An 18,181-nucleotide genomic window follows, 5' to 3' on the forward strand; every position below is an offset into this window, starting at 1 on the left:
TCAGTGCTCCCCACTTTTCCCTCAATCCAGTCTCTCTCTCTCTCTCTCTCTCTCTCCCCTTTTCTACAGAATCTCTTTCTCCCTCCCCTGCCCCTAGTCCAGTAGCACCTCTCCTCCCTTTTCTGCCCTCAGTCCAAGAGCACCTCTTCCTCTTACCTCCCCTGCCTCCCGTCCAGCATTGCCTCTCCCTCTCACCTCCCCCACCACCCATGTCCAGCAGCAGCTCTCCTTTTCCCTCCTGTCTAGTAGCACCTCCCCCTCCTACCACTCAGGTCCAGCAGCATCTCTCCCTTCCTCTTCCCCCACCTAGCAACAGTATCTCTCTCTTCCCCTTTTCCCCTGACTCGCAGCAGCAGACCCACCTCCCCCTCCCAACTAGCAGACCACCCCTTCCCCCACTAGCATCAGAATCCCCCTCCCAATGGAAAATATGGCAACCCTATATCCTGCGCTGCATAACCTCTGCTAGTGGTATGCGTACCATGTGTAGGGAACCTCTGTACTAGAACATACATATAGTAATCAATAATTTATATGTGTATGTGTTTACTGTCTGTATTCCACTTAAACTCTGTCCCAGCACACAACCACCAGCAAAGTACAGGCCATCAAATTGTATTGTGTACTTTTCTGCTAGTCAATATTCTATGAAGCCATTATGGGGCTCTTTTACAAAGCAGCAGTAAGCAATAATACGCGCTTACTGCAGCACAAAAATGGCATATTGTGGGGAACACTGAGACATCGCACGATAACTTCTTGATGTTTGTGCTATTGCGCTGAAAAGTAAAATGTATTTTGTGGTGCAAGGGGTATGTCTGAGGGGTGAAAAATGGGCATATTCTGTGCTAATAAGTTAGCACACCTATTGCTGTGCACTAAGTGATTAGCACAGGCTTAAGCATATGAGCTGTTACTGACTACATAATGATTAGTGGTAAGGACTCATACGCTAATCGGTTTTAATGGCCATTTTGGCCATTTTTTTTACAGCAGTAAAAATGGCCTTAACGCATGGGAAAGTCCCATTTAAGGTTGCGCTAAGGCAACCTTTTACTGTTGTTTGGTAAAAGCACCCCTATATACAGTATGTCAGTGTTCCATAAACTTTTTTACTCGGCAGCAGAGTATGTATGAGGTCCTGTCCTGTCATATTCTATTTTTTTATTTTTTTTTATTTAAACTTTTTTATTCACCAACATGAATGATATACACAGAACCGAGAGAACACAATCATTTTCACAGTACAATGCCTCAATACGGTATATCATGGTAGCACCCAACTAGAAATCCCAGATAATAGTGAGAGTCCAGGCCTGTACTCTGATAGCCTGGAGCCCTCCAAAACCAAACTAGAAACAACCCCCCAACCGCTCCAACCCAACACCCCCCACCCCCAAACCCCCTCCCTCAACCCACTGGCAATACGGGGACAACTGGCTTCCGCAAGCGATTGACCACCTGGCTCTTTATCATAGGGGGCAAAGTATCCAAATAAGAAGCCCAAACGGACAGAAAAAGCTTGCTCCGAGATCCAGAAAACTGAGCGGACATGGACTCCCAGACCATTAAAAGATGCAATTTATTGCGCCAATCACGCTTTTTGACTACAGTCATGCTCCACTATGTATTGTCCTATCAAGTCCAGCACTTAAATATCACTTAAATATCTTGGGCTGCAACAGGAGAGCACCTGGAAATGTGTGGATGTTGACTTGATGATGTCACATGCATGCGTGATGTCATCACATCGATCTCTGTGCATGTGCAAAGGCCCTCTAGATGGGGTCCTGAGCCACAAGTAGGGGTTCCTGGAGCAGGAGAGGCACCGGTGAGGAGAAGAGGTGTGGGTGCCAACTGACTGCCTACAAGATGTGCCTCTCACACCTTGGGAGGGGCCTGAGGCACAGTGTTGTAGTTGGAGGGAGGAAGGGCAGGAGTTGCCTCGGTACCTTTTGCTCCCAACTATTAACAGGTATGGATAGGGGGGCCTTGAGGTGGCAAGAGGGAGTGAGTATTCATCCTGCCTTTTTTTTCAGGATGCACAAGGAGGGAGTTCCTTTGTGGCAGGCACAAGTGAACATCCCTCCTGCCATTTTGGAGGGATTCAAGGGGCTCATTTGTTGGGTGACTTCATTTATTTCTTTATGGAACAGATATTTTGTGTGTCTAATACACGCAAAATATTTGTGACATTGGAAAAAAAAAAGAAAATAAAACACCAGGCAGACCTGTCGTAGTTCATAATAATATAATAACTTTATTTTGCTATTTCTAGATCAGGCTCCTCTTCATTTGCCGATAGCTCTCCGCCTGGTGACGGATTTTGGAGCCATCTCGGGCCTCCGGGTGAATTGTGATAAATCGGAGCTGATGCCTCTGACGGGCCTTGCCTGGGAACCCTGGCATGCGGGTCTGCCCATACCCCCAGTGAAGTCAGCTATGAGATATCTCGGCATTTATTTACACCCAGATCCGCGGGTTCTCTATCAGCGTAATATTCTGGATGCCATAGAACGAATTCGACTGCTTTGCAGTGCGTGGAAGGATCTTCCCTTGTTGTTGTTCGGACGGGCTGCTTTAATTAAAATGATTCTTCTGCCGAAGATTCTTTATCCGCTGCAGACGGTGCCTCTTTGGTTCCTTCAACGTGATATTGGTAAACTTCGATCCATCTTCATTGCTTTTTTGTGGCGTCGCCATTCGGCACGTATTAGCTATGCCAAGCTGACTCTCCCTGGGGGCCAGGGTGGCCTAGGCCTTCCGGATGTTTGACTTTACAATGTGGCGGCTCTCCTTCGATTTGTGCATGAGGGGCTCTCGGGCGTTGCCCGGTTTCCCCCCACAGGCTGCTGGCCGACTTGGTGCGCCCCGTATACCTTTTTGAATCTTTTACATTCTCCCACGATTCCGAGGGGAGGGGGGTTGTTTTCCAAATTTCATTTTTTGAGACCTTTTTGTTTGGCATGGAGATGGTGGTGCCGGATTCACCGGGTAAGACCCCCAGTGCTTCTCCACTTCTTAACCTCTCGGGTAACCCTGATTTCCCCCTAGGTCTTCGCAGTCGACTTTTTGCTGAATGGGCTGCTCGTGGGGCCTCTACTCTTCATGATATGATGGAGGGGGATCTGGTTTATTTTTCTTCGTTTGCCTCTTTCCAGGACCGTTGGAATCTCTCACATAATCACTTTTTTGCTTTTTTGCAAGCCAGACATTATTTTTCTGGTCTTCAGCAGCTCCATGGGATTAGGTGGCTGTGCGGGCCTCTCGATGAGTTTTTTTTTCAGATTCCTGCTGAGGGGGGCTCTTTGTCTGTCTGGCATAAGGTGGCCGTTTCGGGTTGTGCGGCGGGTCGCCTTACTCAATTACGCACCGCTTGGAATCGTGATCTGTCGGCTCAATACACTCCGGAGACCTTTCATGAGCTCTTTCATACTTTAAAGGACTTTGTGAAGTCCGCGGCTTGGCAGGAAACCCAATTTAAGATTCTTCACAGGGCGTATATTACCAGGGCACGGGGCGCTCGGTTGGGGCTTTGGGATTCTGATTTATGTTCCAAATGCGAAGGGGCGAAGGGATCCTTTTTGCACTCCTTTTTGGAGTGTCCCACCTTTGCTTTGTGAAACCAGTCTTTTGCGCAGCTTCGCTTGGTCTTGCAGATGGAGGTGGATTGGGATTATAAGACGTTGCTTTTAGGGGACCAGACCTTGCTTGAGGCTCAGGGTCTTACACTGCCCCAGCGGCGCTTTATATATTTGACTTTTTTGACTGTCAAACGCACTATATTGCGTTACTGGACGCAGGCTGGGGATGTTCCTTTAGAGAGCTGGTTGGGACAGATGTCTGAATTGGCTCGTTTTGAGCTTACCTATTACAAATGCTCGCTTAATCCTGAGGTGCTGGCGTATCTGGCTCTATGGCAGGCGTTTCTGCAGTTGCCCTTGGTCGCACGTTCTAGGGGAGGGTTGGGGGGTGTATGAATGGGGTGTGTGTTTTTTGTGTTTTTTGAATGCGGAGTGTATGCTTGTTGGTATGCATGACTCTAGGGTTATTGAGGCTGGGTGTGTATGGTTTCTCTTATTATAAAATGTAAAGGGTTGGCGGGGTGCCTGGGTTCGCATTTTGTGTTTTCTCCTCTCTTTGTTTCCACTTTTTGGCGTCTTCTTTCTGGGGGTGTCGCTCACCCCTATTTTGCTATTTGGTGGTTTTGGTTTTTATTGCTGCTAGCTCACTTTCTGCTCTTCTTATGGATTTGGAGCCTTGCAGCTATGGCTCTATGATTTTCTGTACTATTGTAGTTTTCTTACCTCTTTGTAACTGACTTTTGGTTTTTCCTTTGTATGGCCCATTGCCTTGTTGTACTCTTTCTTCTAATAAAAATATATATAAAAAAACAAACAAAAAAAAAACACTTTATTTTGCTATACCGCCATAGTCAAATGACTTCTAGGAGGTTCACATCGAAAGAAGGCTGGACATTTAGCGAATTACAAATGCATGAGGGGAATGTTACAGAAGAAAAGGGTTGTAGGGGAGGGAATGTAAGAGGGGTTGAAAGGGGGAGGGAAAGTGAGAGGGGTAGGAATTGCCTGAAGATTGCTTTGGGTTTATAGGGGGAAAAAGCGTAGTGAGCACGGATTGGTCTGTTTAGGTGATGAATTTGTCAAACAGAGTGGTTTTGATAGATTTTCGGAATGCGTTGAAGGTCCATCTGGTTTTATTTATGTAGTTTCCCAGCCAGGATTGTTGTCTTTCAGCTTGGAACATGAAGGTTCTGTCAAGGTAGGATTTGTATTTGCAGCCACTAATATTAGGATAGACGAAGATGTTTTTGTTTCTGGTTGTTCGTGTGGGGTTGTGTAGAGTAAAGTGTGTTTGCAGGTAGGAAGGTGCTAGGCCCCAGATTTGTTTGAAGCAGATGCATGCAAATTTGAACTGTATTCGCGCTTCCATTGGTAGCCAGTGCAGTTTTTTGTAGTATGGGCTAATGTGGTCTTGTTTTCTCAGTCCGAAGATTAAGCGAACGGCAGTGTTTTATACTAATCTTAGTTTTTTAATTGTTTTTTTGTGGGATACCCAGGTAGACGATGTTGCAATAGTCCAGGGTGGATTGGATCAGCGATTGCACCAGTAACCTGAAGGATGTTGTGTCAAAGTATTTTTTAATAGTCCTTAGCTTCCATAGAGTATAAAAGCATTTCTTCATTGTTAAGTTTGTGTGGTCAGTTCTCCAACGTTGGTATTGGCTGGCAAGCCACTAAGATAAGTGTTGCTGTTTCTCTAAAATATATTGTTGTATCAGTTTTAGACTTTGACACCATTACAATCACTGAAACTAAGAAAAAGTTGAACTCTTAGTCAGTTTTTTATATTACATATAACAAAATAAAGATCTGAGGTTAAGGTTAGGAAGGTTTTGAAGTAGATGATTACATCACATGCATTCAGGATGAAGACTTGAAATAACATCCATGTTATAAGAGGTCTTTTTTCTGAGAACAGTGCATTTTTATGATACTTCAACCTCCATTTGTAGTTCTTCAGGGGTGAGTTTGTTGTTTAAATTGGGCATCATTGAAATGATAAAAAGTAGTGGGTTTACAGAAGTGCAACATTAGACCATAAAATGGAAGTTGTACACAGATGTGTAAAAAACTCTCTAAAGCAAGTAATGCACAAATTATCCTTAATACCCCCTCTCTTTAATTCATGTTAACACCGTTACTGACAGGTTTAGAGCAATTGGGTTTTAGGATCAGTAAATAGCCAAGTGATGTTTGTGCATCAGTCGCTTGGCTATTTTTCATGGGGTTTTACTAATTTGCATGGGTTGGATCAGATCGGAAAGCATGCGGTGGGCAGTTTTGAGCCCGATCGATTGCTAAATTGGTCAAACCGGTTTAGTGACATTCGGGACACAATCGGTAAGTTTTGTGCATCCCCCACTAACACCTGTTTACAGGGTTGCAAGAGATTGCAAGGCAAATTTAAATAAACAAGTATTAGGATATAATTAAATTCGGTTATATACTGGACAAAATAAACCTGTTGTGAGTGTGTGGATCTACAGCCTCAGCACCCTGGGGTTGTGGGTTCAAACCCCGTACTGCTCCTTGTAACCCTGGGCAAGTTACTCAGTCCTCCATAGCCCTATGTACGTTAGATAGATTGTGAGCCCACTGGGACAGATAGGGAAAATACTTGAGTACCTGATTGTAAAACTGCTTAGATAAACCTTGATAGGTGGTATATAAAAACCTAATAAATTTGAAACTTGATTTTAAGTGGCCAGGAGAGGCTCCTGGCTGATTAATCACTAGTTCAAGGCTATCTGCTGATATTCAGTGGCACTTAAATATCAGAGGTGGGAATTCAATAAAGGGCGCTAAGCACGTTAGCGCATGCTAACCGCTAAAGATGCCCATAGGAATATAATGGCCGTCTTTAGCAGTTAGCATGCACTAATGCGTTTGTGCGTGCTAATGCGATTGCGTGCACTAATGCACTTAGCACCCCTTGATGAATTCCCCTATGAATGTCAGCACTAGCCACTAAACAGAACACTGGCTATTTTGTGGGTGGTCACCGAGCAGAGTTGGCACCTATGTGGTTAAGTGCTGAAATTCAGAACTTAACCACAAAAGTTAAGTATCTTAATTGGACCTCATAAAACACAATCCAGTCGCTAAGACCGTTTAGGGGTCCTTTTGCAAAGCAGCAGTAAAAACTGGCTTTATTGCAAAGGAAAGACCTGCATAAGGGTATGCTAAGGTCATTTTTATCACAGCTGTAAAAAAATGTCTTTTTTTCAGTTATTTTCATTGATTGTCATATGCAAATGTTGCTATTAGCACACAGCTGTTTTCAAAGATTGCCACGTGACCACATATTGCCAGCTATTTTTTAGGTGGTAAGGGATCTTACGTTATGTGTGTGTTAACCTGTTAGCTGCAGTAACATAAGGTAGATGAACTAACTAGTTACTACAGGAATGCCCACTGCCCACCCCTGGCATGTCTCCTCCCCAATAAAAAAAAAATGATTTAGCATGCAGTTAGCATGTACAAAAGCTGTAGCATATTCCATGGTAGTCCATTTTTGCTGCATTAAGTATGCGGTAACACTTAACACAGCTTAGTATAGGAACTCCTAAGTGCCGAATATCACACTTAACAACATTAGAGATAGCCGACTGCATAAAAATGGATAGTCAACACCAGTGCCAGGCCATGACCTGGCATTGAATATCAGGGCATAAAGCCAGTGGTGGCTAAAAAAATACTGCCTCAGAGTGAATATTTACCCCAAACAGGTCTCCCTCCATATTCGCCGGTTCAGCATTTGTGACTTGGGTATTCGTGAGTGTTCCACCCTCCCAAACAGATGAAATTTCCCTGATACCTGAACTGCTTTTTGTTCTTCCTTCTCACCTGCTCAGTCACAGTCATGCTGCACACTGGGTTGTTTTTTTTTTTTTTTTACATTAAAACTGCTGCACTGACTCTCACTGTCTGCTCTCTCCAAACTGCTGCTGACATCACTGTGCCCAATCCTGACAGGGGGGGGGGACTGCTGCTGACATCACTGTTGGGGGCTGGCTTTGAAATCCTGTGCCCAATCCTGACAGGGAGGACTGCTGCTGACATCACTGTTGGGGGCTGGCTTTGAAATCCTGTGCCCAATCCTGACAGGGAGGACTGCTGCTGACATCACTGTGGGGGCTGGCTTTCAAATCCTATGCTCATTCAAACAGTGGGACTGTTGTCTATATCAGTGTTGTTCAACCTTTTGACACCGATGGACCGGCGGAAATAAAATAATTATTTTGTGGACCGGTACCAGTCCACGGACTGGCAGTTGAAGAACACTGGGCTAAGTCATGCCCATCTCCACCCAATCTCCACCTCAGATCCTGCCCCCCCAATAGTACTAATTGTAACACCATTTTTTCCATTCATTTTTCATATATACATACACACAATATAATCGTATTAACAACACATAATGATTAACCACAAAATTAAAAAACACAAAGCATACTGTATGCTTTTCAACATTCATTCCTACCAGAAAACATTTTTTCCTGAACAGACAGCAGATATAAATCAATCACTAAATAAAAAAATAAAAGCATTCCCCCCTACCGTTGTTGTCTCTCTCCCTCCATGCTGTGCCTTGCCTTTTGACCTGCCCCCCCCCGGTGTTATCTTTGGGCTGGTCCATGGTGCGATCAACGCGGCGTGGCATGATAATCTTCTCTGATCTGTTCATGATCCCCTTCTTTATCATTCCTAGCATTCTGTTCGCCCTTTTCGCCACCGCCGCACATTGCGCATACGGCTTCATTGATTTGTCAACCAGTACTCCCAAGTCTCTTTCCTGGGGGGTCTCTCCAAGTACCGCCCTGGACATCTTGTATTCGTGTATGGAATTTTTGATACCGACATGCATTACCTTACACTTATCCACGTTGAAGAAAGTCACTAACTCCCCTCAACCCCCCCATTTTACAAAGCCACGTTAGGCTTTTTTATCGCTAGCCGCAACAGTATTACCTCCAATCCTCATAGAATTCCTATGAGCGTTGGATCTAATACTGCTGTGGCAGCAACAAAAAAGCCTAACGTGGCTTTGTAAAGGGGGGGGGGGTGTGAGGGAGTTAGTGACTTTCTTCAAGCAGCACACGTTTGTTAAAGTTCACCTAAGTGAAGTTTAGTTGGTTTTTTTCATAGCACTTCACTTTGCCTTTATGTTGTTGAAAAACATTTCAGAAAGCTGACTTTTTAATTTTAATAACTTCAAAATAAAAAACATTTTTCTACCTTTTGTTGTCTGAGCAGTTTATTTTATCATTTACTTAGGTCCTTGAGTCCCTTTCTGCTTTACTTTGGTTTTTTTAAAAATTTAACTGTCTTCCCAGGATCACCTGTCCATTTTACATTTTGTTCCTATATATCTTTTCTAGCATCTGTGCCCCCTATCTCTATCCTGAGCTTCTCCCTTCTGTTTCCTTCTCCATTCCCCTGCATCCAACTTCCCTCTGTCAGAATCATCTCTTTTCAAGCAATGCCTCTGTTTCAATGCTCTCGCTCCATCAAGCATTCTTCTCCATGTCTGTCCCGCTTCAGTGTCCCTATCTCTATGTTCAGTCCCCATATAGGATCTCTTCTCTATGATTCTATGCCTCTTGGTGTGCAGGATCTTCCCCCCCATCCCTATCACTCTCATTCTCCCTTATTCTCTCAGAAGCCAGCATCTCTCTCTCCCCCCATCCCCAAATAGCATTTCATGCTAATTCCCCCTTCCCCCTGAGTCAGCATCTCTCTCCCCAATCGTCCCTAGCCAATACTCTGTCTTCTCACTATCCTTCCTAAGCCAGCATCTCTCTCACCTGTTCCCCCAGCCAGCATCTTTTTAACTCTGTCCCTCCCCTAGCCAGCATCTTTCTCATCCTTGCCCTCCCAGCCAGCATCTTTCTAACCCCTGTCATCCCCCAGCCAGCATTTTTCTCATCCCAGTCTTTCCCGGCCAGCATCTTTCTTACCCCTGTCTCCCCCAGCCAACATCTCTCACACTCTCACCCCTGTACCCCAGCCATCTATCACTCTCTCACTCTTGTACCCCCCAGCCAACATCCCTCACTCAATCCTGTACAACCACAGCCAACATCTCTCATTCTCTTTCCCCTATCTTCCCTAGCCAGCACTCACTCCCCTGTTCCCAATCTAGCATTTGGGGTACTTCAGCACCGATTGGCAATCTGCTTTTGGCTTTGTAGGCTTCCCTCTACCGTGGTTCCACCTGAAAAAAAGGGTGGGAATACAGTAGAGAGAAGCTTGCAGAGCCTGCGCAGGCTGCCTGAAGATGTTATGGCAGTGATTTGGACCGCAGAGAGGCAGTGCCGATGCAATTCTAGGCCACAGAGAAGGATTACCAATGCAATTTTGGGCTGCAGCAGAGATTCTGCATGGAACACAGGTATTCTCTAAATCTTGGGGAATTCTGCACAAATTCTGCATTACGCAGTTGCACATAATTCCGCTAGGAGTAACCCTTCCACAGATCTTTCATGCAAGCTAAGGCCATTTTTGTTACAGCTGGAAAATGGCTGATTTCACTATTTTCTGAATTAATGGCCATGCATTAATTTTGGCCCTTGTTTACCAAGCCGCAGTAGAGACTTCTCCCATGGCCTGGGCCGCTAAATGCGCCAACGCTGCCCTGAACCTCATACGAATTTTATGAGTATCAGAGCAGCATTGGAGCTTTTAGCGCTCTAGGCCATGGCAGAAACCTCTACTGCGTCTTAGTAAAAGGGGAGGGGGGTTGCTATTAGCATGTGGCCATTAACAACATTTGTGTGTGAGCACTTACCAATACCTATTTTACAGTCAGAAAGAGGTCATGTGCTTATACTATGCTATTCAGTTAAAGCACGGAATGTAGATACACTAAGGGCCCCTTTTGCAAAGCCGCGGTATCGATGCTGTGGTTAATGCATTGAAGCCCTTTCAATTCCTGTGGGCTTCGGTGCATTTACTGTGGTAGCTTTGTAATAGGGGCCCTAACTGATTAGAGCAGAAATGCCCACTCTCCATCCCCTTGACTTTCTCCCCCTCCCAAAAAAAAAAAGGTGCATCTCACAGTAAGTCATTTTAACCTGCAGTATGTATGCACTAGTATTTACTGCAGCATAATAAAATGACCTTATGTGAGGTGTATTAAATTAAATAAATGTAACTGTTTAAGCATATATTGACATTTCACATTATTTTTGATAGGTAAGAGCTAAAATTATGTATGCACTTAACATTTTGATTGATTGCTTGTTTGTTTTTTTTATTAACGTTCTGCTGGTAAAAATAATTCTAAAGAGTATTCAGGATCTCTGTCAGAAGTATATATCCAGTTGTTAATAGAAATGGCTTACCTAAAGGCAGGACGACAAAGAAGGGGAGCCAACATAACACAAAAACACCGACAACGATCCCCAGGGTTTTGGCAGCTTTTTTTTCCTTTGAAAACTTGAGAATTCTTAGGGAGATGGAATTCTTCATGCTTTTGCTTTTCGATCTGGCTATAGACTTCCTGGAAGGGCTCTGCAGGATTGAAATCTTTCTATGGATCCTCAGCGTGACTTCTTCTTTGTTAGAGCTGAACCGTTCTGTTTTCACGCCAGCCTGTAAACTTTTAGTCTGCTTCTTTGCAGCCAGGTAGACCTGGAAATACATGACCAAAATGATCAACAGTGGCAGGTAAAAGGAGCCCAGAGCTGAAAACAAAGCATATCCAGGCTCTTCAGTTATTTTGCAAACTTTATCATCCTCTGGATCAGGCTCCTTCCATCCCAGCAGTGGTCCTATGGAGATCACCAAAGACAGAACCCAAAGTCCGGCTAAGGTACATAATCCTCGTTTTTTGGTCATGATCAAGGGGTAACGCAAAGGGTAACTCACACCAAGATACCTGTCCACTGAGATGGCACACAGGCTCATAATAGAAGCAGTGCAACACAAGACGTCTATCGCTGCCCAGATGTTACAAAACACCCGACCGAAGTCCCAGTATCCCAATACTTCCAGAGAAGCAGAAAAAGGCAGGACAATGGTGCTGAGGAGCAAGTCGGCTACAGCCAAATTTATGATAAAATAGTTAGTGACTATACGAAGGTGCCTGTGGCAAGCTACTGATAGGATCACAAGTATGTTGCCCATGATAGCAAAGAGGATGAAAGCACCTAAAGTCATACTTAAAAGAATTGCCCGCTTGGTATTGGGCATCATCTGTGTACCACTGAAATTTGCTGAAGAATTTAACTCCGATAGACTGCTCCAGTTGCTGAAGGAGGACTGCACATCCATTATATACCACTAATAGTTAATTCTGCCTAAACAAAATGTCAAATATTTCCCATAACGAATGTAAAACAAAAAAGAAATTAAGAAAAAGCAATGCTTTTCCAATTGTTCTTCAAGTTTCTGCAGTTCCAAAGCTCCTTCTTCATTATAGGCTGTGTGACAAATACACCATCAGCCTGGGTTTCTAAGTATAGTCTTTACAGAGCTGAAAACGCTAACTGCCTCCCCTGTGCTAGGGATGAAGACATTAAAACAGTGTTGTTGCTGAGTCCTGGGAGAAAAGAAGCCGTTGCTTCTTCATTTACGTCACCACAGAACTCCAGCGAACTAGACTCGGTCACCATTATCTCATTTTACTTTGAAATCAGCCTCTGGAGGCATGATTTGATGGGATAAGTCTAAAGAAAGGATGAAAAGAAAGGGTGAGATTTCGAGGTCAGACAGTGCACTAAGTAGCCTTTTGCTCCTGCTGACAGAATCAGAATTATGAGGGTGGAAATGAAGCATCTATGAAAATGACTGGAAAAATAAGGCAGTAAAGAACAAAGCACTGGTAATCATCCATAGAATTTTTTAAACTTTTATTTACCCCCTCCCCCCTTTATCAAGCTGCACTAGAGATTTGTAGCATGGGCTGCAGAGGTAAGTGCTCCGACGCTCATAGGAATTCTATGAGCGGTAGAACATTTACCTCGCCGGCCTGCACTAAAATCCTCTGGCGCAGCTTGATAAAAGAGGGGGGTATGTTTCTTAATTAACCACTTCAGAGCCAAATCATTGCTATTCTAATTACAATAACCTATTTACATTCTAAATAAAATAACCTATTTACATCTACCTTTGGAACAGACTACAGAAACAAGGGCATTGTTTTAATAGGTATAAAAGCAAATTTTGCCAAAGTATATTCCTCTAGGTCAGGGGTAGGCAATTCCGATCCTCGAGAGCCGGAGCCAGGTCAGGTTTTCAGGACAGCCACAATAAATATGCATGAGATAGATTTGCATCTCAAGGAGGCAGTGCATGCAAATCCATCTCATACATATTCATTGTGGATATCCTGAAAACCTGACCTGGCTCCGTCTCTCGAGGACCGGAATTGCCTACCCTGCTCTAGGTCAATTCACTTGTCATTTTCTTCCTATAGATAGTCAGCTTTCTTTCTAGAGCAACAGGACACATCCCAGTTCTGGGACATATTTACTCCCAGACACAAAGGAGGAGAAAAGCTATAAGAAATCTGATCTTTTTGTTCCAAACACTTACTTGTAGCAAGGCAGAGAAAGAATAATAATATTTACACAAAATGAACTCTGCTCCCATGGCTACCAAGGTCTGTTTTCTCCCAGAACTAACCGTATAGGAGGCGGTCTGGCACTAATTTACAAATCATTCTTCGATGTCCAGCTCATCGAAAAGAACAGCCACACCTCTCTAGAATACATGTTGGCCTCGGTCAACGACGAACTCCAACCTCACCCACTGGGTATCCTACTTCTTTACCACCCACCCACCCCTTGGAATAAATCCTCTGATCTCGTTCTCGAAACCATATCAAACGCCTTCCTCAAATTCCAAAGACTCTTGATCATTGGGGACATCAATCTCCACCTCGACGACAATACCAACAAGGATACGATTGAACTAAAGAGCTTCCTCACCTCTTTTGGTGTCTCACCCCCTTCACCTTCCCCATCCCATGAAAAGGGACACACTCTAGACCTCATTACCTTCCTTGATCTTACCGCCTACAAAACCTCAGCCGGTGACACCCGCTGGGAACAGGTCCCCTGGTCTGAGCACTTCTTTGGGACCTTCTCCCTCCCCATTTTCATGTCGCATCTCGGGGCTCCTCCCCTCTCCTCTAACTCCATCTCCTTTCGCAAAAAAATTTCAAGCGACTTGTTCTGGACAAAATTTCTCAAACACTTCTCCTCAGCTCCTAAGCCTGCAGACCCTGAATCTAACTGGCATAACTGGACCGCCCTCTCTGAATCCACTACCACTCCCTCGCCCCCCTCTCCACCAAATCCATCTCCTACCCTCGCAAAGCCCCCTGGTACCTCCCTTATCACAGAGAACTAAAGCAGAAATGTCATGCTCTGGAGCGCAAATGGAAAAAATCTAACTCCCCTTCAGATAAACAATCCTGGAGAGCCAATATTAAGCACTACAATACAGCACTAAAAAAAGCAAGAAAGAACTATTATGGTGAGAAAATCTCCAGATCCAACAACCAGAGTAGTACTCTCTTCAAAATCTGGCGCTCTCTAACCTCCAAAAAAGACTCCACCTCTCTCCCCTCCTCTCCCTCAGCCGATGTTCTAGCAAAATTCTTCAATGAAAAGGTCACTACTTTACGAAACTCCTTTCCACCTGCAGTCTCCTATAACTCCCTGGTGCTCACTGACCCCCAACCCTACTCTATTGGCCTCTAGTGCTTTCCCAGCTGACAGACTCTGGGCTTCCTTTGACCAAGTATCCGATTCCCTCATCCTCAAACTCTGTCTCAAAATGAAATCCTGCAATCCTACGAAGAAATACCCACTCAAGCCATTTCTTCCATTACCAAACTCCTAAACTCCGCTCTACATTCGGGCCTTTTCTCCCCGGAAATGGGCCATATCGCCTTAACCCCGCTATTGAAAAAACCCGACCTCGACCCCTCCACTCCATCCAGCTATCGCCCAATAGCAAATATCCCTCTCCTAACCAAGATGCTCGAGTCCATCATATCGACCCAACTCTCATCCTACCTAGAGAAATTCTCCATTCTCCTACCCTACCAATATGGCTTTCGCCCCAATTTCAGCACCGAATCCCTTCTGACCTCCCTAATCTCCAAGGTCCAACAACTTCACTCCCGCAACAAGTTTGCCGATCTCCTGCAATTTGACCTCTCTGCCGCTTTCGACGTTGTTCACCACGACATTCTACTTTACCAACTCTCCGAGATTGGCATCACCTCTACAGTCCTTGAATGGTTCTCAAAATTCCTTCGTTCCCGTTCCTACATTGTCAACATGAACGACACCTCATCCTCCCCCTGGATACCAACCTGTGGAGTCCCGCAAGGTTCACCTCTATCTCCTATCCTTTTTAACATTTATATGTCCTCCCTAAAACTCCTCCAGCTATCCCCCCTTGAAACAATTTACACCTATGCTGACGACATCCTTGTCCTTCTCGAAACCGACTCGAACCTCACTGATCTCTCAGAGAACTTATCCTCCTGTATCTCGAACCTGCAATCTTGGGCCCACACCGTCCAAATGAAATTGAACGAATCTAAGACAAAACTTCTTTGGCTTGGCCCAAAATTAGCTCAGCTACCCACCTCAATCCCACTGTCCTCCGGCTCCACTCTGCAGCTCGAATTCTCCAGCAAGGTCCTGGGCGTCATCATCGATTCTACACTGTCCTTCAACGACCATCTCAACTCCCTGGTAAAAAAATGCTATTTCAGCCTTCACATGCTGAGGTTAGTAAGATTCTGTTTCCATCAAAAACATTTCGCCGTTCTCGTCCAATCCATCATCCTCTCCAGACTGGACTATTGCAATTCCATCTTCATATGCCTAACGAACAAAAAACCTCCACAGACTCCAACGGATCCAAAATGCCGCAACCAAGCTTATCTTTGCAAAAAGTAAATTCGACCACGTCTCACCTCTCCTTGCCAAGCTTCACTGGCTTCTGATAATTTCCAGAGTCCACTTCAAATCCATCTGCCTAACTTTCAAGATCTTCCACGGCATCCTTCCTCCATTAATCCCACTGTCCTGGAATTCCTCGAATCTTAGTACCACCAGACCTACCCAAAAATCGAAACTATCCTTCCCCTCATTAAAAGGCATTTCCCACCCAGGAAAACTGGGGACTTCCCTCCTCTTCAGATTCATCGAGCTCTGGAACAACCTTACCTCCCCTCTTCGGAACCTGAGTGCTCTCCAACCCTTCTGTAAACATCTGAAAACCTGGCTTTTCTCAAAAATTTAACCACTCCCTCCTCATCTGACATCCTAGCTCTCTAACACTCTTCTTTCCTCCGATCTTCATCTAACCCTTTCCCTGGAGTTCCTTTCTCATTACAATCCCTGTAAACCGTGCCGAGCTCTATGACCATGGAGATGGCGCGGTATACAAACCTAAGGTTTAGTTTAGTTTAGTTTAATAATAATAATAATAACAGTTTATATACCGCAGGACCATGAAGTTCTATGCAGTTTACAATAATTAAAAGATGGTACAACTTGAGTAGAATAAACAGAGTTAAGAGCTAGTGATTAGCAGGTATAGATTAACAGTTATTTTGGAGTATGAATTGTACAGGTCAGCTGCCTAAATAGTTCAGGAACAGATATGTTTTTAGGCGTTTCCTAAATTCCCCATACGTAGTAGGTGTAAGCAATTGATCTAGATCTTTACCCCATAATGCTGCCTGATGTGAGAGAAGGTGCTAATGGTGTCTTTTGAGTTTACATCCTTTAACTGGGGGGGGGGAAACGAAGTTCAAGTGTGAGCTTCTCTTATGTCTGTTGGCTGAGAAAGAGAAAAGGTCAGTTATATATTTAGGGGCTAGACCAAATAGTGCCTTAAAGCAAAAGAACTTAAAGAACTGGGCTGAAGGAGTAGTGGGACAACATCAATTGATGTAGCAGATTTCAGCATCCTAGAATCTGATGGCAACAGTGTCAAACATAGCTGTGGGTTTTCACATGAGGGTTATATATTAGTGACCTTATTTAAAGTTTTCATGAGCGATAGTGGGGCACATGTTTTCACTGGAAACACCCCAAAGTGTCAATCACCTTAAATGATTTAGGCATTCTTGGTATACAAAAGCCCTAATACAAAGTTACATGTCAGTCAAATAATTTTAAAGGGACCTTAAGCAGTATTATTTTTAAGCTTCATGACAAGTAATTTCATAGATCTATAGACCAGTGGAGTACCAAGGGTGGAGTGATGGGTGCAGCCAGTAAGGGGATGCAGGGAGAAGCTGTGGGGCTGTGCCCTGGTGGGTGCAGCTGTTGACTCTGCTGGCCCCAACCCATCTGATGTCAACTTCCTGTTCCGAGGCCAGAGTCCAGCAAAATTGACTCACTAGACCGCGGCCTCTGCTGAAAACGTCCCAGAATCAGGGGTAAACATAGCAATTTTTGAACCCAGATAACATCTTTCTGTTTTGAAAATTGCTGTTTTCTAGACATTTTCTTCTCAGTGCATCTATCTTTTGGTACCATTTAAAAAAATTAAAATTAAAATGTTTTAAGCAAAAATGCACAAAAATAAGTCATTGGAATATCTGGGGGCTAGGATTCCGAGTAGACCAACCACAAAAATATCTCAGCAGTGCAGTGAGGCAGCCTAGGGGACACTAGTAGACTTCACATACAAGATCCCAAGGCATATCTCACCATAACCCCCTTATATTGTAGAGTGAGTCCTTGGAATAGCAAAAAAACGTACTGTATCCAGTTGTACATTTCTACAACCTTAAACCTTCAGGTGTCACCTATATGTACATGCAGTAGATATGGGGTTTATAGAGGGTTCAAACTTTCCACCACAAGTGTACCAGTTAGAGTGGGATATTAACCATTGGGGAATTAAGCAGGGTAATGCCTTTGTTCCTCCCATGGTTGTCTGATTAGTTTGGGCACCATTTTAGCCCAGGTCTAGCCTAAAACATCCTGTTTATTGTCCTAGATGCTTTTTATAATATTCTGTTATCACTGAAAAATGGCTAAATTATAAGCCTGCCCTAGTCCACTGAAAACACACTCTAACATGCTCCTTTGAGATTTAGATGCACTTTATATGAACTGGGTTTCAAAAATAGTGATTTAGTTGTTATGGCAAAAAACTGTCTGTCGCTTTGTGCTGCTTTTTGGACATTTTTCTGTTTTGAAAATGAGCCCCTAAGTATATAATAAATTGCGCAATTTGACCTAGGACTGTTGATGGTCATAGATCAGTTTTGTGCTATAACATTGTCAAATTAATTTCAAAATTTAATCTTTAAAAGGAAAAGATATATAAGGCATGAAAACATTATATTGTATTTATGGCTAATCATCTCTGCTTCTAGAATTATACAATGAACCATCTCGTATCACATTAGATTACCTGGAAAGGCAATGGAGTCCTTTTAGGCATGCTAGCTATTTTAGTGCACGCTAAAAATTATATCCTATGGATGCTTATCGGCTACTGCACTTTAGTAGAAGGACTACTATGTTTTCTTACCATTCTTTCTATGTCACATGATATAATGAATGGCTGTGATATACTCACTATTGCAGGACCTAATTATTAGC

Source organism: Geotrypetes seraphini, chromosome 4 (genome assembly GCF_902459505.1).
Source record: "Geotrypetes seraphini chromosome 4, aGeoSer1.1, whole genome shotgun sequence".
NCBI classification, from domain to species: Eukaryota; Metazoa; Chordata; class Amphibia; order Gymnophiona; family Dermophiidae; genus Geotrypetes; species Geotrypetes seraphini.